We start from the raw sequence: 7,500 nt of genomic DNA, 5'->3' as shown, positions 1-7,500 counted from the left end.
CAAGGGGCGAAGGTGGGGGGGGGGGGGGCGAGCAGCCACACCGAAGCGAACTCTCGCGATGGTGCCGCTCTTGCCTCTCGTGTCATCCGTGTGTCGGGATGATGAGTGTCATTAGGGAGAAAGTTGAAATGAGGCGTTCATTACGTGTGTCTACAGGTAGTGAGGCTGTCATGGCGGCGAGGGGACTTGCGTCAGAGTTTGGTTCGGGCTGCGAGGGCAGGCGCTGGTGCGAGGGAAAGGCCGCGAGCTGGGTAGATGTGGCAAGTAGATTCGGTGGCGCCCGAGCAACAATCCGACCTGGGCATAATGACCTTCCTCACTTTCACTGTTCCACATCACATTCACTCGCCGCTCCAGAACGCCATTCATTCCTCATAGACGCTTTGGCTAATTGGCCCGGTGTGCTCCGTGAATGTGGCGATTGCCTACTCGGGGCAGACAGTGGGAAGGTTCTCAGTTCTTTATTAGAGAAAATGACGGACAGGCACGCGCAAGTCTCCGACCTCCCAAACACCCTTACGTACCTGTACCATGCACTTAGACTAGAAATACAAAGGGATGTAGAAGTATGGTACCTTTTATAATGAATGCCTGCCACTACGCTGTATAAGTGCATCAGCAGTTACGCAATCCTTTGGTCGCAGGCGTATCTTGGGACGTACCGTGTATCTTGGGTGTCCCTCATACCCATAATTGAAGCCTGTATTTCAGTCTCTCTTTGTTATCCGATAGGAACCTGTGGATAGAATATATTAACCTTTTCGCAAAAGCACCAATGGAAGGCGTGAAAAGCTTTTCATATTTGAATTGCCTGATGTTCGGCCATGGCAGAGCGCCCGGCATTTTCCTTTGCTGGCACGACGCCCCTCCATGCGCCGACTTGGAGGGCACTCGTGCAGGGGCCCGGGTGAGGGTCAGGGCTCCACGGCCTCAAGTTATTTCACTAAGAATTTTCTCAAGCGACGAGGAGACTCCTACTTCAACTTAACCTAGTTTCCTCTCCACCTTTTTATTCTCATTTATTTATTTTTATTTTAAACCCTAGGTTGTTTGCTGTATCCATTACGGATTCGGCGATTCTTATGCCTGAATTTATAAATTCGTTTATTTTTAAGCTTTCAGACAACAGTTTCTTCCTTGTTCTGAACGCCTCCTTTTTAAAATTAGGAGCGTTTTGGAATAATTTACCGTGTTCCCCTAAAGTATTTGGGAGTTCACGAAAGTCGTAGTCTACACAGATAAAATACTGTTTTGTATCTTGATTTTTTTTGTTCATGATCATAGGGTTTGTAAAAGGTCATACTTTCTCCCGATAATTCATCGTGCGCAGTATCTTTGTAGGAACTACACTCATTCACACATACAAACACACTTAGATTGAGACACACATTCTCACGCTCATTCTCTCGCTCGCTTACCCACTCACTCACTCTAACATTTACCTCGCTTACCTCCTCACTCACTCACTCAGAACCCATTCACAGTCTGTTTGGCCCTCTCACAGTCTCCGCACATTCAAAATTCAAAATTCCCTGTCACGTTAGCGGTTCACCACAAAAAAAAAGAATCCTCTTGATATATAACTTGCAGTTGTGACTGCGAGGATCGAACAGATTATTAAGATTTCTAGTTGACCGATAATTACTTTTAATAATCATACCAGGAAGTACTTTTTAGTTGTAGTGGTCACGTAGGTAAACGTGACATTGGATAGGAATTCTTCTCTCTCTCTCTCTCTCTCTCTCTCTCTCTCTCTCTCTCTCTCTCTCTCTCTCTCTCTCTCTCTCTCTCTCTCTCTCTCTCTCTCTCTCTCTCTCTCTCTCTCTCCCCTCTCCCCTCTCCCTCTCCCTCTCCCTCTCCCTCTCTCCCTCTCCCTCTCCCTCTCCCTCTCCCTCCCTCTCTCTCCCCCCTCAGACACACACACACACACACACACACACACACACACACACACACACACACACACACACACACACACACACACACACACACACACACACACACACACACCACACACACACACACCTCCTTGTAATTATTCACGCCCAGGTTGCAAGATCCCCCCTCACTTTCCTATTATTCCTGTGTCTTCCCTCTTCTCTTTCCATTCCCCACCTCCTCCCGTACCCTCTATCCGGGGTCGATCCGGAAGAGGAGGGAGGCGGGGAGGGGCGGAAGGGGGGGAATAGGAGGCGGGGAGGGGCGGAGGAGGGGACACGAGACAAGCGCGCGGGTCAACAACACCGCTGCAAGACGAGGCGTGCAATAACCTCGTTAATAACAGCCTTTGCGAGCATCCTTTGGCCGAGATTGCGATCTCATTCGGGAATTTACAGAGTGAACGAGTTAGTTACAGACAGGGAAAATCTCCCTCTTTATCATTATTATTGCTGTTATTATTATTTGCCTTTTTTATTTTCATTCTTCAGGTTTTCAGTCTTTTGATTTTCCTCCCTCGACTTTTAAGTAACGACAAGAATACGAATGCGTGTGACGTGAGAGGAATATAGGAGTGTATAAATAGAGCAAGGAAGTGCCCGGGAGGTGCGTGCGGAAGGGGCCGAGATTTGTGTTTGCACGTGTGCGGTGGACGAGCAAGATGGACGTGATGATAAAACTGGTGTGTACGGTTTTGTGTGCGTGTAGCAATGTGTGAGGGTATACATTGTATGGGCGTGTGTGTGTGTGTGTGTGTGCTTGTGTGTGTTTCGGTATGCATATATATGCTTGTGTGAGTGCATGTGTTGAAAATATGTTTACATGTATTTTCTTGTCCGTGTTTGCCCATGTGTTCATGTGTATGCGCGTGCCGGTGCATGAGCCCCTTGACCCTCTCCATGTTTCCTCTCGTGTCGGATCCCGGGGACTCGAGTGGGGCTATTATTACGGCGTCCTTGTGGGAGGTCGACCCCCCCCCCCTGCACACATACTTCAAGAGGACGCGGCGTCGTTTTGCATTCCTACTTCCTGTTGATGCCGGAGATTAGGGGTTGATTGTGCCGTGACGGAACGTAAGCATGCTGTTATTTAATCAACCCCCAGTCTTTTCCTTTCTTTTTTTAAGTTTATCTTCCTCCTCTTTTCCTCCTCTCTTCTTATGTTTTTGTAATATTCCGTGACGCGGGGGAGTGAAAAAAAGCCGTTACCCGCGTCGAGTGAAGCAGAGCGGAAGTGCGAAGATTTCGGGGCCGTCTGTCACGCTGGCGGCGGCGGCGACGGTGGCGGGGAGCGTCTTCGCGCCCCCGCCGCCGTGATCGTGTGTGGCTTCGGTTCTACGTGGACGTTTAAGCATGTACAAGCCTGTCGATGATTGGGTCAGTGGGTGGGCTGGCAGTTACGAGCGCATATTTTGATTGTAGGCTCTATTCCTTGAGAATTTGAAACTTTCATGTAAATAATAATAAAAAAGAAACACGATGCCAGTTTGAGTTGTCGAGTGGCCCTATCAAACTGGGAGGGAAGGCGCGAGGCAAAGTCTTTGGTCCGGAGGATGTATGAGAACATCAACCCTGGAGGCACGGGCGGCCCGGGGCTTGATGGACGGAGGCGGTGGAGGAGGCGGGGGAAGGTGCGTGTGTGCCGGACCGTGGCACTGCGTCAGCTTTCACTCTCACTTGCTTCCCACGCACGCTGGTGACGTTGGTTCGTCGCCGAAGGTTGTCGCATCTGGTTGGAGTCGTTCCAGGAGTTGCGCTCCTTGGAGGCAGACTGTCATGGTCATCATTGTAGATGTGTCGATGGATAAATCGGTTTCCGTATTGCCTTTGCCTTTCACTTCCAACTTGGAAGAAGAGGAATAAAGTCTCGAAAATGTTCCGTCCGCCGCTTGGTAGTGCGTCGTGTCTTAGCCTGATCTTTGGGACGCCCTGTAGGACACGTTTTGCCCGATCCTCCTGCTCTGCGTCCCACCTCGAGCAGCTCAGCGTTTGTCATGATCCGTCGGATGAGGTCGAGCTCGATTTATGTGGCGTTCGTTGATCTGCGATATATGTTTTTCTTTCTTTCTTTCTTTAGGACAATAAAGTCTAGATTTTTGGAGAGACTCCGTTTCTTGGCAAGGAGTAAAGTGGATTGTAATTTCTCTAGTTATTTACATCTATCACAGACACACATACCCCATTAATTAGCAGTTGTGTATATAAGAAATACTGATTTCTGTCTAAAGAATCTGTATACTTTCTGTTGCTTAAAAATTCATAAGAATCATATAAACGAATCCACAAACATGCCTGTTGTCAACAGTCATATTCTTGCCATTGTTCGTTCTCAGAATCTGAACTGAAAGCCACTCTTGACGCAGTTGCTCTTGACGCAGTTGCAATCAATAAGTGCAGGTGAATTCGAGGCAATCGCGTTATTTTGTTGGACCTAACGTAGGCATGAAGAATAGTGTACTCGGAGCTAGGGAGCTTCCCCTCCCCCTCCCCCTCCCCCTCCTGCCCGCCTTCCTGCTCGCATTCTTGGTTTAAAATTTCATTTCGCACTAAATACTCCGGTGTGATATCTCAAGTCGGACTGTGAATTGCAGAGGACGTTAAACACATTAGCATGAAATAGGGCAGAGCGTAGGCTCAGGAAACCCAAATAGACGAGAGAGCAGTGAGCAAGACATCAGCCGTACTTTGAAGCATTTTTTCCGAGAAAATTCGGCAGGGCAGGGATGGGTCTTAGACCCGGGGGGGGGAGGCTTCTGGCCGAGAGCAGGGCGAGGCGTGAGGGGGTGGGGGAGTAACAAGCCCGTTGATACAAGGGGAAGAGAAGAGTAAACCCTTAGGGGAAGAGGAGAGTTAGCCCGCAGTGATTATAGGTAAGAAGAGTACGGTGGAGATAAGACGCCTGTTATGAGAGAGAGAGCAGGTAAACACAGCGCCGCCGGAGAGGGCACCAGATCCGCAGCCACGACACTACGCCTCTTGTTTCCTGTCTCTCGTCTTTGTTATCAGGGGAAGGAGGTGGCGAAGGTCTGGCGAGGGACACGTTTGCCTCCGCTTCCACCGGCTCCTGATTCTAATTCTTTTTCTTATCATCATCATCATCATCATCATCATCATCATCATCATCATCATCATCATCATCATCATCATCATCATCATCATCATCATCATCATCATCATCATCATCATCATCATCATCGTCATCGTCATCGTCATCGTCATCGTCATCGTCATCGTCATCGTCATACTATTTCTTCTCACCATAATTCTCTTATTGCTTTTCATTATCTGTTCTTTCCTCCCTCCCTCTCTTCTCCAACTACTACTACTCGTCATCCCTCCCTCCCTCCCTCCTTCCCTCCTCCGTCATCCAACTCCCCCCCACCCCTCCTCCTCCCCGTCTCCCTCTTCCTCTTCCTCCGTTTCCTCCTCCTCATCCCCCTCCTCCTGTTCCTCCTACCTTCCCCTCCCTCTCTCCTTCCCCCTTCCCTTCCTCCCCTAGCAAGTCGATCATATCCTGCGGTTGTGGCTGTTAATAGATTGGGTCTTGCTGCGAGCGCCGTATGTTCACGAGGTCAATAAAATCCATGAGGAGCGGGTCCATGTGGTAATGCGAAAGTCGATATTTTTTGGGTTGAAAATGACTTACATCGGTAATGCATCGGGTTCGACTGGCTGCAAATGGAGCACGGGAGAATTACGAGTGACGGGGCTGCAAGATTGATGATGTGCGAGAGGATGTACGGTAGTGCAGGCAGAAAAAAAGAACCTTGAGCACTCCGAAAAAAAAGTTATTCATCCTGCGTTAATGTGTCGTGTAGAACAAGGCAGTAGAGTTTCGGACGACCTTGCGCGGAATCGGCGTCTTTACCACGCTCTAGTTGCGGGCAAAAACGTCAGAGAAGAAATCGACAGGTCTATTCTGCCTTTGTTCTCATTGGATATGCCTAAGCGAGAGTAAGAGTGAGTGAGTGAGTAAGAGGGGGTAGAAATAGGTTAGGGGTTATTGAAATATCAAGATTCTGCGGTAGAAAATGGGATGAGGACTTAGTTCAGGGCAGGTGGGGGACTGGGTATTAAACCGAGAGCGTGAGTGAAGGTATCGGCGTGCCCGGAGAAAGGTTTCACGGCGGCAAGGTCACTGTCGTGACATGTGCACTGCACACTGACCGTATTTCATCCTGTGTGCACAACACTCCATTTCGATGACAGGCATTGCTGATTTGGCCTTGGCGTGGGTCAAAAGCTTCCGACTACTCGATATGTGTTAATAATTTGGTGTAGAGCGCGGGACAAGAAACCATTCCTCAGTGTGACGGCACTGCCTGCGTGAGTGGCCGTCTCTCCCTCGCCACGATTCCAGGAAATGCTTTCGGACGGGACCGCAGCGGCGGCGACAAGAGCGACCCAGATGCGCTCGTTGCCTCGGCGATCGGCTTCACGCGCCACAGACGATGCTCTTCTGTGTCTCGGCCCCAACACCTTCTGGATGTTGCCATGCTCTCATTGCTCATTATATACGTGAATTTCCTGAGTCTCCCGCTCTCTTTCTATTTCCTTTTCTCCGTCTTTTTCTTTTCCTTCTCTGTCTTTACCTCTTTTTTTCATATTCTCTCTCTCTCTCTCTCTCTCTCTCTCTCTCTCTCTCTCTCTCTCTCTCTCTCTCTCTCTCTCTCTCTCTCTCTCTCTCTCTCTCTCTCTCTCTCTCTCTCGGTCGCCTTGTCCAAGTATAAAGCGTGAAGAAAGGACTTTGGAGGTGCCAGAAGCGGAGCCTGAAGTAACGGGAGGTCACGGCTGGTGTCACGCTGCATGACCTTTCTGGGCGTCATGCATCACTTCCTGACTACGATCTCTCTCTCTCTCTTCTCTCTCCTCTCTCTCCTCTCTCCTCTCTCTCTCTCTCTCTCTCTCTCTCTCTCTCTCTCTCTACTCTCACTCACTCTCTCACGCGCGCGCACACACACACCACACTACACACAAAACACACACACAAACCCACACCACACCACACACACCACACACACACCACACACACACACACACACACAACACACACAACACATCACACACATACACACACACATACACACACACATACACACACACACACAACACACACACACACAACAACACACACACACACACACACACACACACACACAAACAACACACACAAACACACACACACACACACACACACACAACACACACAGACACACACAATATACTTAAAATGCAACACATTACATGTATATATATATAATGCTAATATATATATATATATTATATAATATATATTATATATATATGTATATATATGTTATATATATGTATATTGTATTATATATATTAGTATATATGATATATATATGTATATGTTATTATATTATGTATGTATATATATATGTATATAATTATATGTATGTATATATATATGTTATATATATATATTATATATTATATGATATGTATATATATGTATATTATAGTATATATATATGTATATATATGTATATATATGTATGTATATATGTATATATATGTATATGTATATATATATATATAC

The 7,500-nt window shown here is 47.6% G+C and overlaps 1 protein-coding gene across 10 annotated transcripts in view; it reads left to right on the top strand.

Annotated features, from left to right (window-relative positions):
- LOC119576291 (katanin p80 WD40 repeat-containing subunit B1-like) overlaps positions 1-7,500 on the top strand; it is a 139,145-nt gene that overhangs the window by 62,909 nt on the left and 68,736 nt on the right. The gene's annotated exons all lie outside the window — the stretch shown is intronic.

Source organism: Penaeus monodon, chromosome 8 (genome assembly GCF_015228065.2).
Source record: "Penaeus monodon isolate SGIC_2016 chromosome 8, NSTDA_Pmon_1, whole genome shotgun sequence".
Taxonomy (NCBI): Eukaryota; Metazoa; Arthropoda; class Malacostraca; order Decapoda; family Penaeidae; genus Penaeus; species Penaeus monodon.
Note: the sequence above shows the minus strand (reverse complement) of the source record. Positions and strands in the feature narration are given on the sequence as shown.